The 22,621-nt window shown below is 49.4% G+C and overlaps 2 non-coding genes across 2 annotated transcripts; one reads left to right on the top strand and one right to left on the bottom strand.

Annotated features, from left to right (window-relative positions):
* Positions 1-4,104: 4,104 nt before the first annotated feature.
* TRNAQ-CUG (transfer RNA glutamine (anticodon CUG)) lies at positions 4,105-4,176 on the top strand. The gene has a single exon. It is a non-coding gene; the product is annotated as a tRNA-Gln (tRNA).
* Positions 4,177-5,887: 1,711 nt separating this feature from the next.
* Positions 5,888-5,961, bottom strand: TRNAT-AGU (transfer RNA threonine (anticodon AGU)). Its single transcript has one exon. It is a non-coding gene; the product is annotated as a tRNA-Thr (tRNA).
* Between the last annotated feature and the right edge of the window lie 16,660 nt (positions 5,962-22,621).

Raw genomic sequence — 22,621 nt, 5'->3', positions numbered from 1 at the left:
GATTTTGTGGAAAAACTTGCTAGCTGTCTACACTGGCCGCTTGAATTTCTGGAAAAACACTGACGATCTCATGTAAAATCATCAGTGCTTTTCCGGAAGTACTATGCTGCTCCCGTTTAGGTAAAAGTCTTTTTCCGAAAGACTTTTGCGCAAAAGGGCCAGTGTAGACAGCATAGTACTGTTTTCCGCAAAAAAGCCCCAATCGTGAAAATGGCGATCGGGGCTTTTTTGCGGAAAACCACGTCTAGATTGGCCACGGACGCTTTTCCGCAAAAAGTGTTTTTGCGGAAAAGCATCCTGCCAATCTAGACGTGCTTTTCCGAAAATGCTTTTAATGGAAAACTTTTCCGTTAAAAGCATTTCCGGAAAACCATGCCAGTGTAGACGTAGCCCTGATGTTGGTCACTGTGGACAAAGAGGATAGCTAGCTTTGATAGATCTTCCATCTGGCTGCTTTTATGTAACAACTGCTCAGCATGTAAATAAAGTTTACTTATGCTAAACAGGTATTGTCAGGGCTGTTCCCCACTCTAGCACTCAGAGTGCAGGACAGGGCTCACAAAGACTTTAAATACACCTTGCCACTACAGGCACTGGTTACAAAACCTTCCCCCAGAGTCACAATACACAGATTTGGGGGGGGGGGGGGGTTGCTGCCATCATCACATGATTTTTATCCCTAAAACCAGGACAAACATTTGAACCAACCCCCAGCATACCCCAAGCTCTTCTGCCACAAGAGAGCTTGAAAAAGAAAAGAGAAAAACAAGTTGCAATCTCTAGTATCTGATACAGACATACAGACCTCCTATGCCTTCTAGGACACAAGAATCAAATCATCACCTTAAAAAGTGATTTTTATTACAAAACTAAAGATATACTGGATGGAGCATACTTGGTTGCTTGATATTACAGAGCAACTAAGGAAAACAAATTAAAAACACAGAGAAATCTCTGGGAAACAGTGTTTAGATGGTAAATGGGGAGACGAGGCATAGATCCACAGGGTATGTCTACACTGCATTCCTCTTTTGAGAGAGGAATGCAAATATAGACATCCGAAATTGCAAATGAAGTGGAGATTTAAATATCTCGTGCTTCATTTGCATAATCGCGGACAGCTGCTATTTCGAAATAACGCTATTTTGAAATAACAGACGCTGTTAAGATGCAGTTATTTCGAGAGAAAACCCTTCTTCTGAAATAACCCTTATGCCTCATAAAATGAGGTTTAAGGGTTATTTCAGAAGAAGGGTTTTCTCTGGAAATAACCGTGTCGTAACAGTGTCTGTTATTTTTAAATAGCTGTTCGTGATTATGCAAATGAAGTGTGGGATATTTAAATCCCCACTTCATTTGCAATTTCGGATGTCTATATTTGCATTCCTCTCTCGAAAGAGGAATGCAGTGTAGACATACCCTGTGGATCTATGCCTCGTCTCCCCATTTACCATCCATTTGCATTACTCTCTCGAAAGAAGAATGCAGTGTAGACATACCCACATAGAGCAGTTCAAAGCAAACCACAAAATAAAGAAAATACCTTCATCACAACTAAATTCACTTTTTCCCCTTTACTCACTTTCAATCTTTTCTTGGTTCAGTCTGCTTCTATGCCCCGAATTCCTTGGAGGCATGGTAGTCCTGCCTGGGTTTAAATCATTCTGTGTCTCTCAAATCCAGGCAAGGAATCTTATACAATTCAAATTTCAGCACCAGATGCCCATTGGTTCTTCTGGCTACCTGAGTTTAACCCTTTAGTCACCGGGGGTGTGTCTAGATTACATGCCTCCTTCGACGGAGGCATGTAGATTAGCCAGATCGGAAGAGGGAAATGAAGCCGCGATTAAAATAATCGCGGCTTCATTTAAATTTAAATGGCTGCCCCGATCTGCCGATCAGCTGTTTGTCGGCAGATCGGGGCAGTCTGGACGCGATGCGCCGACAAAGAAGCCTTTCTTCATCGGCACAGGTAAACCTGGTTTCACGAGGCTTACCTGTGCCGATGAAGAAAGGCTTCTTTGTCGGCGCATCGCGTCCAGACTGCCCCGATCTGCCGACAAACAGCTGATCGGCAGATCGGGGCAGCCATTTAAATTTAAATGAAGCCGCGATTATTTTAATCGCGGCTTCATTTCCCTCTTCCGATCTGGCTAATCTACATGCCTCCGTCGAAGGAGGCATGTAGTCTAGACACACCCCGGGAGCTGGTCAGCTTCCCTCCTTTCCATTACAGGTATATTCACACTAAAACATGGGACAATGAGAATAAAAGAATAACTTCTAGGCACCCGCATACTGATCAATCGGCAGCTTTAGGTCAGTGTTTGGTGGGGAGCAAGCTCGCCATTGCTGCGTGTGGCTGCATGCAGATCATGTGTAGGCATGGTCCTCCTCTTCTCTTACCCCAGTGTTAGTTGCTCTGTAGCTTTTAACCCTCTCTTGCAGCTGTCAGCACCAGCTGCCCTCTGCTTAAGGTGCCCAGAGGAGGAAAGGTGAGCTGGACTCCAGCCCGGGCTCTTCCTGCCTCCTGCTTCCCCTGACTTTTCAGCCTGATCGGGGTTCTCTTCCCTTTTAGCGCCATGGGACCTCCCTGTTGGTCTGTTGATCCTATTGTTAGTACCAATATAATCCAATGGAAAGCCTGAGCCACGAAATGCACCTGCAAAAGTATTGGCCAAAAATTCTGGTCTTGTTTCTGTGTTGGGATCCCTTCTGTCCCAGGAGTGTTATGTTACATCTAGACTACGGGGGTTTATTGGGAAAAGGTAGGCAAATTGCACTCTGCAATATGCACACCATTTTCTGATAGTTTTGCCAAAAAAGGCTTTTCCGAAATTTGGCCCATCTACACTGGGCCAAGTTTTGGAAAAACCTCCTCTTTTGGAAGAGCCCTTCTTCCTTGTAGAAGGAGGAAGACAGGGCTTCTAAAAGAGTGCATCTGCTCTTCTGCAAAAAAAAGCGGAATAGCAGGCACATTTCCTGCACGCAGCAGAGTTTTTCCAGAATTTTTCTGGGACAAAACCCATTGTCTAGACAAAGCCCTAGAAACGTATGGCAGCTCTGTGATTCCACACTGGTGCTGTCTGTCTGGGTGACAACCTCAGACAAACTGGCATCAGCCACTGCCAAGCCTGGGGAATGGCAAAGTGTTCTCAATGGTCCAAGAAACCTATATAAATAGCTGCAACTGCAGTTGGGAGTCAGCAAGACACTGCAGTACGTGCCTATGGCTAGAGTTCTAAGGCTAGTGAAGCTTGTGTTTGGGATGGAGGAGGTACATGCTACAAAACACTGCAAAAGCAGCACCATCCTTCCCATTTTGGCTTCATTCCTGCTTCTGCCCTCCAGAGAATTTGCCAACAAGCTGAAATTCTGAACAAAGGGCTGGCTGCCCCAGACAGTATGCAGATGTTCAGAGGGATTTTCAAACCTGCAGACTCACCGAGAGTATGTCTACTCAGCAGAGTTATTTCGGGATACCAGAGGTATCCTGAAATAGCTACCCTGCGTCTTTTGAATGCATCTGCTATTTTGAAATATAGCAGAAGTGCTATTTCGCCATCCCTGTAAACCTCATTCTATGAGAAGTAAGGGATGGCTTGAAATAGAGCTTTATTTTGAAATCTGATACGCTGTAGACAGCGCCAAATAACTAAAAAAGCTATTTTGAAATAGACTGAAAATAAGCTATTATTTTGAGTTTCGAGGGCTGTGTAGATGCACCCCAAGGGCATGGACTTTGACATCTCTGTATGTAACTGAGTGCTGTATCATTTTCACATCATTCTTCTTGGGCTTGCTTTTCTCCTGATAAGAAGCCTTCACTTTGAGGCACGTTGGCTGGCAGGGTGGGATTGTATCCACTGGGATTTTGAGTCCTCGTTCACAGCAAAGTATTTCTATCTGTGCTTTTTTATTGCTCTGTTTTCTACTTAGAGCGGATATTTTATTGTTTCAAAAGCGATCAAACAATAATAAAATCCAAGAGATAGGGCCGGGCAGAAAGTCCAGAGAGATGAAGCCGCTGGAGGGAAGCCAACAGTGCAAAGTGCCAGCCTGAAAATTGAGAATCACAGGTGCTCAGAAGCATGCTTAACTGTAGGTCCCATGGTGTAAGGGTCAGCACTCAGGACTCTGAATCCTGCAATCTGAGTTCAAATCTCAGTGGGACCTGCTGGGCTGGTTTGTGACAAGAGCTAAACCCCTTATCCTGGGGTTTCTCTATGGTTTTTGTTCTCCTTGGAGCTAGGTCCCTGACTGGCTGTGATAGGCTAGCAGCCTGGAATTTACCAGTCTGGCTAGATATTGAGGAGGGCTGAAGTTGTGTTTCTCGTTGCTTCCCCTGATGCCCTCGTGTTGGGTCCCTACAGCTGCCAGGCTGTTTCTCTTGCCCCCAGGATGCTAAAAGGAAACAGTCAGTGCCTGGCTTAATAGCCAAGGAAAGGCAGGAGCCCAGTCCAAGGAGGGAAGGGCTGCACGGTGATTTCTCACCTTCATGCAGCTGGTGGCCTGTGCTTGCCAGGGCTGCGCTGGTGCCACCAATTTACTTACTGAACCTAACATTTGCAGAATTTTAAAATACTGCGCACGGGGTATTTAATTTTGGTGCAGTTGTGGGGGAGCTGTGGGCAGCGGGGGGAGGGGTGTCTGTGGGTGTTCCTGGTGCCAGCTGGGGTTGTCTCATTCTAAGGCTCAGTTCACTCAACAACCACTGCAGTGCAACTGCCCTTCAAAGTGCCCAGTCCCTGCCAGGATCACTAAAATACTGCACAGCCCCATGATACCTCCCAGCTCCACGTGCCCCTGCCAGTCCGGCCCTGGGGTGCCTCTCCCTGTGCCCATACAAGGAGCTGTGCATGTCAGAGCCTCCTGTCAATTGAGCTGTAGTTTTCTTGCCCTGGAGGCTAAACACTTTGTGGCCGGGTGGGCAATGGGGAATGTTTGGCTGAAGCACCTGCCTGGTAACAGGCAATCCTAGATTTGAGTCCCAGTGGTGCCTTGTTGTAGGCCTTAGCTGTTCTCTGCTTGGGGTTTACTATCCCCTTCTGGGAAACAGAAGAGACCTCCAATGGCTGTCCAAGAAATTGCTTGTTTGGGAAAAGGCTTCCTGGCGAGGAGCAATCATATGACCAAGATCTGTTTTGGAATGTAAAGGCAATTCCAAATCTACTGTGTCCCTTCCCCAAGCCCGCCCCCCTACCCTAAAGCCTTGCTCTACTCACGCACTGCTCCCTCCTCCATCTCTCCTCCTCCCCATGCTCATTCACTTTTAGTGGGTGAGGGCAGGGGATTGGGCTGCAGGAGGGGTATGGGTTGCTGGCTTTGAGAGGAGCTCTGAGCAGAAGCAGGTGCTTGGGGTACAACAGGGTGTTTGGGGTTCACAAGGGGGCATGGGTGCTGACTCTGGGAAGGTTTTGTGGGGCTGAGGTGCAGGTTCAGGGGGAGGAGAAGTGTGGATGCTGGCTTTGGGAAGTGTCCAGGGCTGGGGCTGGAGGGCAGGAGAGGGCATGGGGTGCTGGCTCTGACAGGGGGCAGGGTTTGTGTGGGGTTGAGGGGTGCTATCTCTGGGAGTAGGCTCAGAGCTGTGGCTTTGGAAGGGGTACAGGAGAGTGTGCTGGATCTGACAGGATGTTAGGGGTGGGGCTGGGTTGCAGGAAGAAGTTTGGGGGTGGGGCTTGGATGCAGGTGGGTGCTTTGTGGGGCCCTATTGCTCACAGCTAGCACCACCCTCACATTTCCACCTGGGTCAGCCACAAAGGCTGACAGGGAGCCCATACAGTCCCCTATCTCAGCTAAAATGGAGGGCTTGCTCACACCCACTCAGACACAGTTTTGCTTGTGCCCAGAAACACCCTTCTTCTCCTGAACTGCAAGGCCTATAATAAGGCACCACTGGGACTTGAACCCAGGATCTCCTGTTTACTAGACAGGTGCTTTAGCCAGCTAAGCCATGGTGCCCTCCTCAGAAAGCCTTGCTCAAGCTGATCTACTTTATGGTCCACAACAACACGTTCTAATCTCCCAGTGCAGCCGTTCCCCATTTCCCTCCAAACTTCCAGCTCTCGAGCGTTTGGCTCCCTGCGCACAGAAAACTACAGCTCAGTTGACAGGGGGCTCTGACATGCACAGCTCCCCCCAAGCCATCATGACTTGATAGCAGATGGTGCTCGGAGTGTCACCTGCAGCTACCTTGGCTGGACACTGAGCCACAGGAACCGTCCCATCAGCTCCTGACCTGGCATTTGCCACTTTCCTAGCCACAAAGGAGCACTTCAGCAAGCACTTACAAGGTTTTCACAACCATGTTTTTCTTTTTACAGTGATAGAAATGTAGCCGTGTTAGTCTGGTGTAGCTGAAACAAAATACAGGACTATGTAGCACTTTAAAGACTAACAAGATGGTTTATTAGATGATGAGCTTTCGTGGGCCAGACCCACTTCCTCAGATCAAATAGTGGAAGAAAATAGTCACAACCAAATGTATCCTTTGGTATATATGGTTGTGACTATTTTCTTCCACTATTTGATCTGAGGAAGTGGGTCTGGCCCACGAAAGCTCATCATCTAATAAACCATCTTGTTAGTCTTTAAAGTGCTACATAGTCCTGTATTTTGTTTCTTTTTACAGGAAGAGATAAAACAAATGGGCTGTGTCTACACTGGCCACTTATTCCAGAAAATCAGCCGCTTTTCCGGAATAACTTGCCAGCTGTCTACACTGGCTCCTTGAATTTCCGGAAAAGCACTGACGATCTAATGTAAAATCATCAGTGCTTTTCCGGAAAAACTATACTGCTCCCGTTCGGGCAAAAGTCCTTTTCCGGAAAACTGTTCTGGAAAAGGGCCAGTGTAGACAGCACAGTACTGTTTTCTGCAAAAAAGCCCTGATCATGAAAATGACGATCGGGGCTTTTTTGCAGAAAACTGTGTCTAGATTGGCACGGACGCTTTTCCGCAAAAAGTGCTTTTCCGGAAAAGCATCCTGCAAAGTAGACGCGCTTTTTCCAAAAATGCTTATAAAAGAAAAGTTTTCCGTTATAAGCATTTCCGGAAAATCATGCCAGTGTAGATGTAGCCCTTGAGTCTAAAAGGAAGCTAAGTTCAGCAAGGAAGAACTGACAGGTCAAGCCAGTGTGCCCTGGTTTGTAGGAAGGCTCTTCAGTCAGCTCTCCTCAAAGACGCCCGCGTAGAGGCCTTTTAACAGCCAATGCAGCTGTTCACCCCCAGAAGAAAGAAAGAGATGGCAAAATGGAGTTCTCCAGGGCTGCAGGCATCAAGCTTTCAGCAGCTCTGTGCACAGAGAGTCCCGTGCTGGTGGGAAAAGGCTTTGGCAGAGATTCTTCTCTCACAGCCAAGGTCATATACGCCTTGAGCACTTGGTGTTCTGGCTGTAACAGCCACAGATGCCAGTTGAGTTAGGGGGAGGCATTTTTTGTCAGGTGTCACCAAAGAGACTGGATGCTTTTGCAAGCCAGCGCATGGCCAGGCCAAGGCCCTCTGCTCCATTTCCTCAGCAGAGGAACCAAACTGTGGGGAGAGGAGGCGCATTCAGGCAGGCGCCACAGGGTGCTGGAGCCTGAATCTCCTCTGCACCCTGAAGGTGTCTGGTTGGGGGCTTTCCCTGCGCCCCTCCCCTGGTTCTTGTCACACACGCAGAAAGCAGGGACCCAAAGCCCGAAGTGCAGGCAATGGGACGTTCGTGGGCGTTAGTCTCAAGTAAGCACGTCCACAATTCCCTGTTCCACAGGCTCCCAGCCTTCCTGCCTGTTCCATGTGGCTCTCTGCTCTTTGGGGGTGGGAGGCGGCGCACGCTGCTCCTGGCCCCAGCATGGCCCCTGGAAACTGGCCAATAGGAGCTGAGAGACTGTGCTGGTGATGGGGGCATTTCTCACGGTGCAGAGAGTCAAAGGGAGCAGCCAGCCGCTTTGAGTCACAAGGAGCTGCTCTATACCTCAGGGGTGGGCTATGGGCTGCATTAAAAGGGGTGCTCTGTGCCACAGGGGTGGCCTGTGGGCCGTATCTTGCCCTCTTCTGTCTTAAATGCTTAGATTTACCATTTCTATTGGGTGGCACCTAGACGGGGACTGTATTGGGCCCCTGTTACACTGGGTAAAATCCTGCCTCTCTCCCACTGCCAAGCCCCACAGGATTAATGTGGGTTTTTTTTGTCAAGGTCCAAAATTGTTAGAGAAGGTCTAGACTGAAGAGAAAAGAATAAAAAATAAGAAGGACAATAAATAAAGGCAAAGATTTCAGGGTCTGTTCCAAATCGACTGGCCCGTGGTTTGCCAACCATCCCCATCCTGCTGCTCCATTCCAACCTCCACCCTTCCCAGTCACCTGGGCCTGGTAGGTGCAGGAGAATCATGGGGGAAGGGAGCAAGACCTAGGTCTGCATCTAACTGGGTAGGTTTAGCTGAGTCCTGTTACTAAATCAGGAGAGAGGGTTTTTTTTTAATTAACATATTTGATGTGTGTTTGATTCTCAGGCTTTCGGAGATAAATAAAGACGCTGTGGGTGGTGGGGTGTGTCGGGGACAGGAAACGAAGAGCGGTGACCATCACACACGAGGACAGGACATGATAGAGCAGAGGGGTTGAGGTGTCCCTGCTTCCTCAGCCGTACGCCCTGACGAGGATCAGAGCAGCGACCGCGTCTGGGTTCACAGCCCAGTGCGGAGGGGCTGGGAGAGACTCTGTGCGGGGAGGGGGCTTTCTCCTGTGAGCCCACAGGGGCCAAGGGGGCAGGTCAGAGCAGACAGCGATTGCACATTGTCCCTTCCTGGTCCTATCAGAAGACGTCGCTGGGCCATTTCCAGCCCTCTCGGTTCCTGCCACAGCCCCGATGCTCCTGTCTCTGTTCCTCTTGCTGCTCGGTGAGTGTGTGGAAATCCTGTGCTGGTTCGTAGAGGGAGGGGAAGACACGGAATCAAGAACAGCTTTTGGCCCAGATCCCCTCTAGCAGAGGGGGCTGCGATGTTGGAGTGAGTGGGACTGTCCCAACCCAGGGCCAGTGCTCCGGAGTCGGGCCAGGCTGGGGTGTGACCCAGCTTCACTGAGTTTCAGGCCAGGAGGGACCATTGTCCCGTCCAGTCTGACCCGACAGCCCAGAGCAGAGACCTTCCCCCAGCTCCCTGCCCCCAGCCCAGTCACTGGTGTGTGACTCAAGCATCCCCGGAAAGGCCCCGGCTGGGCGGTGACTCCCCCACTGCCCCGGGGAGCCGGCGCCGGGTGAATCCCCCGCACGGGGAGAACCTGCTGCCTCCTTCCTCACTGGCCTTGGCCCAGACTCAGCGTCCAGCCCTGGCTCTGGCTCGGCCTGTCCCTGCCGCACTGAAGGGCCCGTCGGCACCTGGGGCTTCTCCCCGGAAAGGAGCTTAGACACCGAGACAGCCCGGCTGCCTGACCAGCCCCCATGGAGCTGCCCCGGCCCCGCCTGGGAGGCCTCTTCTTCAGCCCCTGCAGCATTTTCTGGTGCTGTCCTGCCCCCGCTGCACTTTGCCAGCAGCCTTTGAAGAGGGGGCACCAGATGCTCATGAGGTGTCAGTGCAGCCTGGATGCAAAGAGAGCAGGGAGGGGCGTTGTCATTCGTGGGTGATGGGATCTAGCCAAAGGACTCTCTGTTACTGACGGGACGGGGCTGGAATTAGGAATTCTGCATTGGGCCTAACTTTCAAACATCTATAATAATATAGCTAATGTGTCACCAATATTTAAAAAGGGCTCTAGAGGCGACCCTGGCAATTACAGACTGGTAAGTCTAACGTCAGTACCAGGCAAATTAGTCGAAACAATAGTAAAGAATAAAATTGTCAGGAACATAGAAGAACATAATTTCTCTGGCAAAAGTCAACATGGTTTCTGTAAAGGGAAATCATGTGTTACTAATCTATTAGAGTTCTTTGAAGAGGTTAACAAACACTCAGACAAGGGGGATCCAGTAGATATAGTATACTTAGATTTTCAGAAAGACTTTGACAAAGTCCCCCACTAAAAGCTCTTGCGTAAGTAACATTGTCATGGGATAAGAGGGAAGTTCCTTTCATCGACTGAGAACTGGTTAAAAGACAAGAAACAAAGGGTCAGAATAAATGGTAAATTTTCTGATTGGAGAGGGGTAACTAGTGGTGTCCCCCAAAGGTCAGTCCTAGGACCAATCCTATTTAACTTATTCATAAATGATCTGGAGAAAGGGGTAAGCAGTGAGGTGGTAAAGTTTGTGGATGATACTAAACTGTTCAAGATAGTCAAGACAGAAGCAGACTATATAGAATTTCAAAAAGATCTCATCAAACTGAGTGATTGGGGAACAAAATGGCAAATGAAATTAAATGTGGATAAGTGTAAAGTAATGCACATTGGAAAAAATAACCCCAAATATACGTACAGTATGATGGGGGCTAATTTGGCTATGACAAATCAGGAAAGAGATCTTGGAATTATCGTGGATAGTTCTCTGAAAACTTCCACGCAGTGTGCAACGGTGGTCAAAAAGGTAAATAGGATGTTAGGAATTATTAAGAAATGGATAGAAAATAAGACACAAAATATCTTACTGCCTTATATTCCTCCTATTCCGCTGCATTGCAAAGATAGAAAATATGGCAGAAGACTGCCTTGGCTTAACCATGAGCTATTTCATGATCTAAAAATAAAAAAGGAGTCCTATAAAAAATGGCAGTAGTCAGCCAAGCGCCATGGCGGGAGGTGAAGGAGGGCGGGGTGGTGACGTTCTTGGCCAGGGGGTTGGGCCTGGAGGTGCTGTCACGCCGCACACCACCGCACCACCCCCCTTCCCCTCCCGCCGTGGTGCTCGACTGACTTCTGAGCCGCTCAGGCAGGGCTGCCATGGGGGAGCAAGTGGCCATTTGGGCCCCACACTCCCCATGCAGCATGGGCCGCCCAGAGGGAACAGCCAGCATTTCAGTGTTACAGACTCACAGACACTGGGCTACCATATATATGATATAATATATGGAGATATACCATCTCATAGAACTGGAAGTCATCTAGTCCGTTCCCCTGCCCTCATGGCAGGGCCTAGTACCATCTCTGTATCAGGTCTGGGCTGTGTCCCTCTGTCTGTCCGTAGCACATTCCCTGCTGCAGGCTCTGCTGCAGAGGTGAGGGGCTGATCTTGGCTGACCAGGCCGGGGATGAACGTAACTTCTGCTGGGTTGTGAGCAGAGCCCTGGGCAGAGACACTCAGGACCGATCTCCTGGGTCATTTGAATCTTCCAGGTCGCCCCCTGGGACTCACTGGCCAAGAGGCAACCCAGGGGTCAGGGCTGGGCACAGAGGATGACCCAGCCACAGGGAGCAGGCAGGGTGCCCTGGTGGGACAGGCAGGGCTGGAACTGGGCCCCATGTTCCTCTGTGTGGAAGAGGGAGGGGCCCCGACTCCCTGCTGCCTGCGTGTGAATCCCATTCAGTGCAGGGCGCTGGGGAGGGCGACGGGGTGTGTGACACACCCAGACCCACCTGTCCCTGCAGGGGGCGCTGTCACCTCATGAATGGGGCCCTGCGGGGAGCAGAGCCCCCATCAGCTGTTCAGGGCGTCTCACCACAGGGGAGATTCCAGCTGGCACTGACCCCACGTCCCCTTTCTGTTCCCAGCGCTGAGCCCCAGCAGCCAAGAGATCTGCTCCGCTCCCGGTGAGTCCAAATGTCTGTCTGTCTGTCTGTCCTCAATGTGCCAGGGCCTTTACACCTCCCCCTCCAGGGTGTCCAGCCACCTTGGGCCATGCCTTGTGGAATGTGGTGCCTGCTGCTGATATTAAAGCTGAGCTAGGATGCTTTATTTTGTCCGTGGTCACATTTCTTTGCTGGTTGCTTGGTCAGCTGAGGTGGGGATGCTGCTGGCCAAGGCAGCAGCAGGGAGCACTGGACAGGAAAGGTGACAGGCAGGTCGTAACCGACCCTCTAAGAGCAGCTCTTTCTCTGTGCGTTCAGAGCTGAGTCCCATCACCATGGTGATTCCTGGGAAAGGAAGATCTGCTTCCTGCTGCTATTCCAGGACCTTCTTTTAGCCTTTCTCTGGAATAACCCTAGGCTGCGTCTAGACTGGCATGATTTTGCGGAAATACTTTTAATGGAAAAGTTTTTCCATTAAAAGTATTTCCGCAAAAGAGCATCTAGACTGGCACGTATGCTTTTGCGCAAAAGCATCCGTGCCCAGTCTAGACGTGCTCTTGCACAAGAAAGCTCCGATGGCCATTTTAGCCATCGAGCTTTCTTGCACAAAAGTAAGGTGCCTGTATACACTGGCCCTCTTGCGCAAGTATTCTTGTGCAAGAGGGGTTATCCGTGAGCGGGAGCGTCAAATTATTTACACAAGAAGCACTGAATTCTTACATTAGATCGTCAGTGCTCTTGCGCAAATTCAAGCGGCCAGTGTAGACAGCTGGCAAGTTTTTGCACAAAAGCGGCAAAATCTTGCCAGTCTAGATGCACCCTTAGGGTGTGTCTAGACTACATGCCTCCATTGACGGAGGCATGTAGATTAGACAGATCGGCAGAGGGAAATGAAGCCGCGATTAAAATAATCGCGGCTTCATTTAAATTTAAATGGCTGCCCCGCTCTGCCGATCAGCTGTTTGTCGGCAGATCGGGGCAGTCTGGACGCGCCGTGTCGACAAAGAAGCCTTTCTTGATCGGCACAGGTATGCCTCGTGAAACCAGGTTTACCTGTGCCGATCAAGAAAGGCTTCTTTGTCGACGCGGTGCGTCCAGACTGCCCCGATCTGCCGACGAACAGCTGATCGGCAGAGCGGGGCAGCCATTTAAATTTAAATGAAGCCGCGATTATTTTAATCGCGGCTTCATTTCCCTCTGCCGATCTGTCTAATCTACATGCCTCCGTCGATGGAGGCATGTAGTTTAGACGTACCCTTAGTGTCCCCTATGCCAGCAGAGGTGCTGGGAAGTGGAAGGGGAAACAAGGTCAGGGAAGCTGTTAGAATAGATCAGGCCTGCACAACTCAGAAAACGGTGAGGGCCATATTACTCCAAAGAAAACAGCTGCGGGCTGCAAGTAGGGGTGCCAGATGCTCTCCCAAAAAATGCCGAACACGTGGGCTAAACATTTTTGTCGAGCAAAAAAAAAAAACCCACGCATGTCTCCACTTGCCCCCCTGGCATTTGTCTCTCCTGACCTTTCCCCTCCCCTCAGCACCAGCCCCTTCTCCTCCCCGTATCTGGCTTCTGCCTTCCAGTTTGCGAGGCTGCCGGAGCCTTTTTGCATCCGGCGGTTGCCAGCCGTGCCGTCATGATGCCACATCACACCAGAGTCCTGGTGTCTCTGGCTCGCGCCCTTCCTCCTCGCACCATAGCAGAACGCAGGCAGCCTGGTGCCGAGAATCGCCGCACTTCCCTCTCCCCGGGGGCGCTCCATTCCTCTGCCTGACTGGCGGATCGGATGGGGCCGGGCCACCCATAGTCGTCACGGGCTGCACAGTGAGCCCCTGCGGGCCGCGTGTTGTGCAGGCCTGGAATATATATTGGAAGACTCAGGCTCTGGACACAGCTGCATGGGCAGCCACAGGTTGTTGGGTGCTGGACAGGCTCAAGACAGCTAGCTGCAGCCATGGGCCAGCCTTGCGGAAGTGTCATCTCTCCGCTGACCATACTGCCCCAGCTGGGCTGGACTCTGTGCCCCCATCCAGGAGGTGGAACATTCACATCTGCCATTTTCCTCCTGTCCTACTGATTGCCGTGCCTCATTCTCCCTCCCAGGTGCTCTCCCTGCCCCCACCCTCCACCTCAGCCGGACATCTGCCCAGCCAGGGGACTCCGTGAAGCTCCAGTGCTCTGTGACCTCCCAGCTCCTTGCCAACCGCATCGTCTTCTGTGAGGACAGGGAGGAGGTTTCGTCCCAGAGGGTCTTATTGGGGAAACTCACCTACGACTCGGAGCATGCAGTAACCAAGAGCAGCTCTGGGAATTACTCCTGTGGGTACGAGATCAAGGACAGTGACAACCAGGTAAAGAGATCGCAACTCAGCCCCGTCCAGCACCTCAGCATCACCGGTAAGTGTGTGTGTGTGTTAGTGTGTGTGTGTGTACGGTGCAGGCTGAGGTGCTGGATCATTAACTCACCCAGATTAAGCCCCGTATGACCTCGACTATGGAGCTGCACCCAGTGACGCAGAATACAGCCTTGAAGGTTCTGGTGGAGCCGGGATGTGGCTCTTGATCCCAGCCACGGTTCTTTCAGCAGCAGGGGCAAGGGATGCTGCTGGACAAAGCCTCAGCAAGGGGCACTACTGAGATGAGGTGCCAGGCAGATAGCAGCCTGCCCAGTGGCAGCACCAAATCCCTTGGAGTTCAGAGCTGGGCCCCATCACGCTGGTGATTCTCAGGAAAGGAGGATCTGCTCCCTACTGATGCTCTGGGACCTTCTCTTAGCTTGAGCCTCCTGCACCATCTGGGATTTTGGGGGGCAAGAGGGGTACAAAGGCAGGTAGGATGTTAGAGCAGATACTGGAGGGGTAAGGGACTGGACACAGCTCCTTGGCTGTCAGTTGGTGAATTCCTTGGGGCTTCTACTGGCCTTCACTGGATGGGCTGCACAGACAGGCCCGAGACAGCTCCCGATGGGTGGGGCTTCCCTCACTGAAGGGCTGCCTCTCTCCCGGCCGTACAGTCCCTGCTGGGACAGTGACCCCAGGGATCCTTTGTTGTAGGACACTGCGCAGCGCCAGGCAATGGGAGCAGCCCACCCCACCCTTAGACTCTTCTGCAGCCCCAGTGATCCCAGGGAATTAAGCTCTTGGATCCTGGAGAGAGCTCGTCCCCCCATCAGCTCAGCTGGGCTGGAATCAGAGCCTCCATCTGAGTCAGGGCACAGCCCCCTTGCCATTTACCTCCTGCCCCCTCAACAGCATGCCAGTAAAATACCACAGTCACCTCTGACCCATTCTCCTTCCCAGGTGCTCTTCGTGCGCCCATCCTCTACCTGAACCAGACATTGGCCCAGCCGGGACACTCCGTGCAATTCCAGTGCTCCGTGGTCTCCCAAGCTCCAGTCACTCACATCATCTTCTTTAAGGACAAGAAAGAGGTTTCATCCCAAAAAGGCTTATTGGGAAGACTCACGTACCACTATGACCACGTGGTGTCCAGGGGCAGCTCTGGGAATTACTCCTGCGCGTATGAGATCAAGGACAGTGACAACCAGGTGACCAGATCCCAGCTCAGCACTGCCAAGTACCTCAGTGTACCTGGTAAGGACTGTGTATGTGTGTGAGAGAGAGTGCATGTGTCTGTGTGTTCATCTTCAAACTTAGCCCAACCAGGCAACTCAGCCCCATGGGAAAAAGGGGATGGATGGTCAATTCAGTAACAACCTCCTGAAAATCCAAACACTAAAATTTCATCAGTTTTCAAAATATGAAATGGAAAGTTTTGAACAAAAAGTCTTTGTTCAAAATTTGTCACAGAGCACCCCCACTTTTCCAGCAATTTCAACTCAGAAGGTATGTCTACACAGTCACGTGTAGCTTGAAATAAGCTACACAATCTGAGCTACACAAATTGCATAGCTTATTTCAAGATATACTATTTTGAAATTTAGTGCTGTCTACACCATGCCAAATTTTGAAACAAAGTGCTATTCTGACATCTTCCTTATTCTTCATGCAATGAGGTTTACAGGAAGCCAGAAAAAGGTGCCCATTATTTTGAATATATTACAAAATAACAGGCTTCTTGTGTAGACAATGCAGAACACCATTTTGGGAAAATGGACATTATCCCAAAATAGCGCCTCTGTGTAGACCTACCTAGATGGTCCAGCCCAGGCAGATAGGCTGTGTCTACACTGGCACCCTTTTCCAGAAAAGGGATGCTAATGAGACACTTCGGAATTGCAAATGCCCCGGGGATTTAAATTTTCCCCGTGGCATTTGCATGAACATGGCTGCCGCTTTTTTCCGGCTCGGGGCTTTGCCTGAGAAAAGCGCCAGTCTAGATGGGATCTTTCAGAAAATAAACCATTTTCTGGAAGATCCCTTATTCCTACTTAAAATCAGGACTAAGGGTCTTCCGGAAAAGGCTTTATTTTCCGAAAGATCCCGTCTAGACTGGCACTTTTCTCCGGCAAAGCTCCGAGCCGGAAAAAAGCGGCAGCCATGTTCATGCAAATGCCGCAGAGAAAATTTAAATCCCCGGGGCATTTGCAATTCCAACTGGTCTCATTAGCATCCCTTTTCCGGAAAAGGTTGTCAATGTAGACACAGCCGTAGAGGATAGGCACATCATGGAAAGGTCTCACTGGAAGGGTCTTCAAGATGTGATTAAGTCCAAACCCCTGCATTGAGGCAGGACAAAGTAAACCTGGACCAGGCCTGACAGGAGATTTCCAAAAACTTTTTAGTAACTTCTGAAGTTATATGGGGATTCCTCAACTTCTCTTTGAAGCTGTTCCTGTGATTGAAGACCCTTCTTGCTAGAAAGATTTTCCCAGCATCTCACCTAAATTTCCCTTTCTGCAGATTCATCTCACTATTCTGGTCTTACCTTTAGTGGTCAGGGAGAACAACTGATTCCCATCTTTTTTTATGGGCCTGCAGTAGGGCCATGGTTTGGCTGTGGTGCCCTGTGTATTTACTGCCTAAGTAAAAATATGGGGTCCTATGACACCTTACAGAGTAATAATTTGATTAGAACATAAGATAAGTGAGTTGCAACCTATGAAAGCTTATTCCCTAATACATTTGTTAATCTTTAAGGTGCCACAGGACTCCTCACTCTGAAAATTGCCTAGGTAGTGGCTCCCTCAGTGGCAGGGGTTCTTCCCTTCCTTCCCCCCCCCCCCCCCCCCAAGTAAATGCTTCTGAAGTGTTTCTGCATTCTGGGGACTCTAGTGAGGGAAAGGCAAGTCCTGAGCTGGGCAGCCCCAGTCTGAGTGTGATCATCATGACAACATGTTGATACAACAGGGAGATGCCCTTGGCTATGCAGTGATCTCCCCCCCTGCAGCTCTCCCAGCATTGCTGGGCTGGTCAACATCTTTGAGGGCAGGAAAGTGGTTCTTTCAAAGGGGGAATCCCAAAACCTTGTAATGAGCAAAAGTTTCCTCTGGAGTTCCCTGCCCCCTCTGCTCACCCAGCAGCTAGTGAGTTATTGCCTCCCTCTGCACTCACTGGGTAGGTCTACACTTTAGTCCTCCTTTGAGGGAGGAATGCAAATGCAGACACCCAAAATTGCAAATGAAGCGGGGATTTAAATATCATTTGCATAATCGCGTTATGGCACTATTGCAAAATAGCGCTATTTCAATAGAAAAAAAGGGGTTATTTCTGAGCAAGGATTATTTAGAGGGAAGAGTTTTATCTCAAAATAACCCCATTTTTCTCTTGAAACAGTGCTATTTCGCAATAGTGCCGTAACACGATTATGCAAATGAAGCTCGGGATATTTAAATCCCCGCTTCATTTGCAATTTTGGGTTTCTGCATTTGCATTCCTCCCTCGAAGAAGGAATGAAGTATAGACATACCCACTGTATTTAACCTCATTTTCTGACAGAAAATTATCCCACTGGATATTTGTAGACCAGCTCTGTACACGTGTCTGCATACCAAACAGATCCAGGTCCCAACCCAGGAAACTTCTGAATACGCACTCCAGCCCAGCCCTATCCAGGACAGTGCCTATATAGATACTTAAAGTTAAGCTTCTGTCGCAGTCCCATTGCTGGAAATAAAGTGGCTGTGTGAAGTTATGTTTTGTACCTGAGTGTTGTCCCAAACAGCAATGAGTCTCGTCCTATTTTCTGCCTCGAGGAGTTTGCCCTGAGAGTTGGGGGGAAATCATCATTTATTTCCAAACACAAAATTTTGGACAAAACTTTCACTCAGAAATTGTTATGGAAAATTGCAATGATTTGATGAAAAAACAATCAACAAACGAAACCCAAAAATATCCTTTGGACTTGTTTTGACTGGACATTGTCCCTGTTCGGGGTTTTCAGAACCACAATGAAACAAAACTGTCCCTTGGACACAGGGAGAGTTTCGCTTTGACTTTCAAGTGGACATGCTCCTTCCATTTCTGATTTTTGAAAACCAAAAGGAATCAAAAATTTCCATTCAAAATTAAACAAAACACCATCTTTCATTTCAAAATAATTTTTGAGGAAAAATGAAGAAGGTCTTTGCATATAAATTCTGTGAGGGAAAAAATTATTCAAATTAATTTGGTTTAAGATGGAAAAAATGTTGGGTCAACAAACAGTAGAAAAAGTTCAGCTAACTTTACTCACAAAGTATAGACAATAATATCACCTTGCAAGTATCTGGGGGGATAGGCTTCTAGGTATGTTTATGATGACATTTGGGGTCACTTACAAGTCTCAGCCAGTGCCAGCAAGGAGGGACTATTCGGTGTCTACTTGGAGGGGCCATTCACAGCGAGGTTCTTTCCTAGGGCCGGATCTAAAGCTCCTGTTGGGAATTACAGTCCCTGCCGTGCTGGTGCTGGCTGTGGTGCTTTATCTGCTGGGAAAGAAAGGTGGGTATAAGAGCGAGGCCAATCTGTGCTAGCAAATGTACAGACAGACATCGCCGAGACACCCCTGTCTGCAGTGTGCCTGGGATGGGGGGAGAGACATGATCAAACACACAGTGAAATCGATCATTCATTACAGGAAGCTGGAAGGGGACAAAGAACAAAGAGATGATAATGTGGATTGTCCTTGTGATTAAGTATTTGTGTTTCAGTGGTATCCTGGATCAGAGTCCCACTGTGCTAGGTGCTGTATGTTATTTAGTAGGCATGTTACTGTAGGGCCCTAAATCCCCAGTCAGTGTTCAGGACTAACTAAGGCTGCAGGTTGGGAAGGCATCCTCCAGACAGGTAGGGGCCTTACACCTGTGCCCGTGTGTAGGGGCTTTCCTGCATCAGGCCCTAACAACTCTGGACACAGAGCTCTGGACACAGCTCTGCCCTGCAGCCTTTCCTCACGGCATCCTCAGCCCCCAGCTCCCACAGCCGCCAGTCACCCCGACCAGATCAAGTCTGGCTCAGAACTCATGGGATTTCCACATCCGTATGGGGTGCTTTTGTATTAGCCAGGGGACTTGATTTTGGATGGGTTTCTTGGGTCATTGTCCCTCAAAATGAGGATAATATTTTTTTGTTTAATGAGATTGGCAGAGACGTGGCCACACCACCGCCCGGGCCAGTTAGAGGGGTGGGTGCAGGAGAGTGCCAGGACAGGCCATGAGAACAGGTCTTTATGTCAGCACAATATGGAATTGGGGCCGTGTAGCTCATTTACGTCTCTCTCTCTCCGTGCTGACAATGAATTGTGTCCACATCTCTGAACACTCTGTTTCAGTGCTTCCAGTTGTGTCTCTGCCCAGGGATCAAAGGTAAGAGGAAGTTATTCCCTCACCCATCTCCCTTCTTTTCTTGGTCCCTTCTCTCTGCCTCATAGGAGGTCTTTAGGCTGCTCCAGCCTCACAGTGGAGCTCAGCTCTCCTGCTGAGGGCAGGGAGAGGTGTTCAGTCTATTTGGAGGTGGGATCTGGGGGTTACCAGGAGATGTTCTAAGGAAGTGTTTTGTCACAGTGACATTTTCCCAACAAATTCATCAGCAGCAGGATCAGCATGTTTGAAAATCGCCTCTCAGTATCTGAAGGTCACTCAGGGAATGATGGTTCTGGTTGGCCACAAAGCAACACCAAGTGACCCAGCCAGATCCCAAGCACTGGGGTGGGGTTGTGAGTGGCCAGGCCTGACTGGGAACCAAGGGTCTCCAGTCCCTCCAGCTGTGGTGGGTAACAACCAATACTAGCTCCAGTGGCTGCAGCTGGTTTCAGCGTACCCACAGACAGGCTTGCTCCAAAACACCAACAACTGGTTTCCTCACAGCAGCCTGATTTTGGTGCAGGTGTGTGCCTGGGGCTGCTGTAGCACGCCCCCTCCCACACCTGTGAAGAGCTGAGGAGCAGACACACCCGTGGGGCTTCAAAGTGCACTGAACATGTGAAAAACACACTGTGCAGAGAGGGCTCTGAGCCAATCCCCTCTGCTGCATGGCCCAGGGAATCCAGCTCTCTGGGGCCCAGGCTGCTCCCCACCCTGCAGGAAACTGTCTGCCCACCTCCCTGGCAGCAAATTCTGAGAGACTCCTCCCACATCCTCAACACAGAGAGACCCTGCAGGGACCCCTCACACTGTGTCCTATTAGTCACTCTCTGTAGGTCAACAGTTAGCACCCCCCAACTCCTGCTCCCCTCTCCCTCTGACTTCCTAGTCAGTTTCTTCAAAAGCCCACCGGGTATGTGGCAGCCATTCTGAGGGGCATGGGGCCCCTCTTGGCCCTGCTTGGCCCATGCTGGCCTCATGGCCCCAGTGCTTGGAGAAGAGTCATCAGCTGCACATTGCCTTGAGAGGAACTCCAGGAAATCACACAGCTGTGTCCCAAATAGGCATGATAGTGGGAGCAGCCAGCCCTTGGCTGGCCTGGCCTGGGAGTGGGGCAGAGAGAGACAGGTGGGAGTTCAGGGAGTCCATGGGGTGACTAGCTGGGCCCAGAGAGGGATAGGCACATGGGGAGTCTAGAGACAGTTTCCAGGATCTGCCAGAGTCCAGTACAGTCTGCCTGTGTCTAGACTGGCAAGTTTTTCCGCAAAAGCATGTGCTTTTGCGGGAAAACTTGCCAGCTGTCTACACTGGCTGCTTGAATTTCCGCAAGAACACTGACGATCTCATGTAAGAAATCAGTGCTTCTTGCGGAAATACTATGCTGTTCCTGTTTGGGCAAAAGTCCTTTTGCGCAAAGCTTTTGCGCAAAAGGGCCAGTGTAGACAGCTCAGATTTGTTTTGTGCAAAAAAGCCCCGATCGTGAAAATGGCGATCGGGGCTTTTTTGCGCAAAAGCGCGTCTAGATTGGCATGAATGCTTTTACACAAAAAGTGCTTTTGCAGAAAAGCATCCATGCCAATTTAGACGCTCTTTTCTGCAAATGCTTTTAATGGAAAACTTTTCCATTAAAAGCATTTGTGGAAAATCATGCCAGTCTAGACATAGCCTCTGGGTTCCCAGCACAGCTACTGGTGGGGGTAAGAGGGACATGACACACAAACCCTCAGTAATATGACCTTTCCCCGATCTCCAGCAGTGTGTTTCTTGAGTCTCCTACATTTCCCCCTAACACACGTACACCAGTAAGATTCTGAGCAGCTGCCTCTCCCAAATATTTCCTCTCTCCTCCTGTCCTATAACTAGTCTCTGCCCCCAAACACCCCCACCCTGCCTTCCTGAGACATGGCAGCTGATTAGCCGATTTGGCCAGAATTGGGATCTGAAGCTGAATTTCCACACTGTTCAAAGATATTGAAGTCAAGCTTTAATGATGAACCATCAGCCAATCTACATTATGAGCCAACCTGAGCCAAAAGTCCAGTTTTATTTGGGTAAAGAAATTCAGATTAAAACTTTTGTCCAACAATTTTCACAGAAAATGTGTGTGTGTGTAGCGGGGGGGGGGGGGGAATTTTCTAAAAAAAAAATCAAACTGAAACAAAACAAAATGTCCATAAAATTTATTAAACTGAAAATTTAATTGAATCAAAAAAATTGGCCAAGTATTTGACTTTGTTTAAATATTGTTCACGAATAAAAAAAATCCTGTTGAAATATATCACTCAATTCTAACTTTGTGAAAAGCACAGTGTTCTTTTCAACTTTTATCCTGAGATGTCAGGGATTTCTGGTTCCCCACATTGAAACTCCCAATTGACATCATAGGCTTTAAGGTGCCTGTTTTTTTGGCCAGTCTGCTGAAGCTGAACCAGATATTCAAGTCTCATCTTTCTTGACTGTGGCTCTATAAATGGTGCAGCTGCCACATTCCCTGATTATCCTGAAGTAAAGCTTGGTGCTTTTCCACTAAGGCTTCATCTAGACTGCAGAGTTTTTGCACAAAAATTTGTGGAGCATCCACACCTCAAGCGCGTTTTTGCGCAAGTAAATCAACAGAACGGGTGATTTTTGAGGAAGAATTATTCCTTTTTTATACGAGGAATAACTCCTTTCTGTGCAAGAGCTCTTGTGCAAAAATATGTGTATGGATGGAGAACTGCCTCTTTTTGCACAAAAAAACCCTATTGAAAAAAGCACGTGTGTCCTGGTGGCCATTCTGTGAATAGTAATTAGCACTTTCTTTCAGCGTGGATGCTCTCTTCTGCAAAATCACATTGCTTTTTCGATGCACTTTTACAGTGTGGACACTCTCTTGCGCAAGTAGTGTAGACATAGCCTCAGAGCACATGGCATCACTGACACCCCCTGTCCTTACCACTCCTCACAGGGAACGAGTCCAGCATGACACCAGCAATGCTTCAGAAGATCATCTTCACTGTAAGAGCTTTTGTAGAGCATTAGGGTTACCAGCTTCATCTGCACATGGGGAGAAATGTGGGGGTTGGAGGTAAATGTGGTAATTGGTGGGGGATGAGCAGATCCCAGATCAGTGTGTCTGGCGGAGAGTTACAACATCAAACTGCCTGTGATCAAAGTGAATGAGAGAGGATTCTCAGGGTCTCATGTCTTGTGCATCTGAGCTCCTGAGATTCCTTTGCCCTGCCCTTTCTCTTTGATCCTTAGCCC

The sequence above is a fragment of the Pelodiscus sinensis genome, unplaced genomic scaffold (genome assembly GCF_049634645.1).
Source record: "Pelodiscus sinensis isolate JC-2024 unplaced genomic scaffold, ASM4963464v1 ctg34, whole genome shotgun sequence".
Taxonomy (NCBI): Eukaryota; Metazoa; Chordata; order Testudines; family Trionychidae; genus Pelodiscus; species Pelodiscus sinensis.
Note: the sequence above shows the minus strand (reverse complement) of the source record. Positions and strands in the feature narration are given on the sequence as shown.